The sequence below is a fragment of the Mus musculus genome, chromosome 19 (genome assembly GCF_000001635.26).
Source record: "Mus musculus strain C57BL/6J chromosome 19, GRCm38.p6 C57BL/6J".
In the NCBI taxonomy this organism is placed as follows: domain Eukaryota; kingdom Metazoa; phylum Chordata; class Mammalia; order Rodentia; family Muridae; genus Mus; species Mus musculus.
This window is the reverse complement of record NC_000085.6, coordinates 7,354,974-7,356,462: the sequence shown is the minus strand read 5'-3', so window position 1 is coordinate 7,356,462 and position 1,489 is coordinate 7,354,974.

Here is a 1,489-nt window from a genome sequence, read left to right as displayed (position 1 = left end):
GTGTTGGTCTCTAGGTGCTTGTTTTTTGTGACCTTTTTCTCATATATAGTCAATGATTCAAATTTGGCCTTTTTTTTTTTTTTTGAGATATTCTCTGGCTGCTTCAAGCTCATGACCATCCTCTCAAGTGATGGGATTATAGGTGTCAGGTGTTTGTTCTCCACCATGCACATCCTTAACAATTTAGTTATAACAGTATAAAACAGAATTAACACCGTTCAGGGTAAGGGGCTCAGGGTCTTTGAGGTTGTCCTATACTTAAATCAATTATCTTCAAATCGAGAGTCCCCATAGCCCCTTCCTGGTTGGTTAATTTGATATAACTATAATACCAGGGCTGGTAAGATGACCCATGCCATACAAATCTGATGACCTGAGTTTCTTCCCTTCCTAGAACTCATATGGTAGAAGGAGACTTGTGGAAGTCGTCCTCTAAGCTCTGTGTGCCTGGCACATCAGGACAATGGTACTCCTGCACATGTACTCAGACACAAGTACTGTGGCACACACCTTAATTCCAGTGGAATTCAGGAGACAGACAGATAAATAGGCAGCTCAGAGAGTTCTGAGACCAGCCTAGTCTACAGAGTCACAAAACACAGACAGGTGGAGTAAGGGAGCTAAAAAGATGGCTTGGCTTAGGGTTAAGGATGCTCGCAGCCGGGCAGTGGTAGCATACTCCTTTAATCCCAGCACTTGGGAGGTAGAGGCAAGTTGATCTCTGAGACTTGAGACCAGCCTGATCTAAAGAGCAAGTTCTAGGATGACCAGAACTACACAGAAAAAGCCAATCAGTTGATGGCTGGAGAGATGGCTCAGTGGTTAAGAGCACTGACTGCTCTTCCAGAGGTTCTGAGTTCAATTCCCAGCAACCACATGGCGGCTCACAACCATCTGTAATGGGATCAGATTCCCTCTTCTCCTGTGTCTGAAGACAGAGCTACAGTGTATTCATGTACGTAAAATAAATAAATTGGGTTTTTTGTTTTGTTTTGGTTTTGGTTTTTCGAGACAGGGTTTCTCTGTGTAGCCCTGGCTGTCCTGGAACTCACTCTGTAGACCAGGCTGGCCTTGAACTCAGAAATCCACCTGCCTCTGCCTCCTAAGAGCTGAGATTAAAGGCGTGCGTGCGCCACCACTGCCTGGCTAAAATAAATAAATCTTAAAAACAAAACAAAACACACACACACAACAATAAGTGCTGCTTTTTATAGCACTCAAACCAAGTGATCCACTATGCCTGTAACTCAAGCTCTGGGGGAGCTGGCACTCTCTGGCCACTGCATATACAAGACGGACATAAATAAAAGTAATTTTTAAAAGTGAAAAACATGGCTAGAGAGATGGCTGTGGTTCAAAGCACTTGCTACTCTTGTAGAGGAACTGAGTTTGATTCCTAGCTCCCACATCAGGTGGCTCACAGTCACCTGTGAGTTTAGTTCTCAGGGCACCTGCCAGCCTTCTTGCCTCTATGAGCACCTGCTCGCGT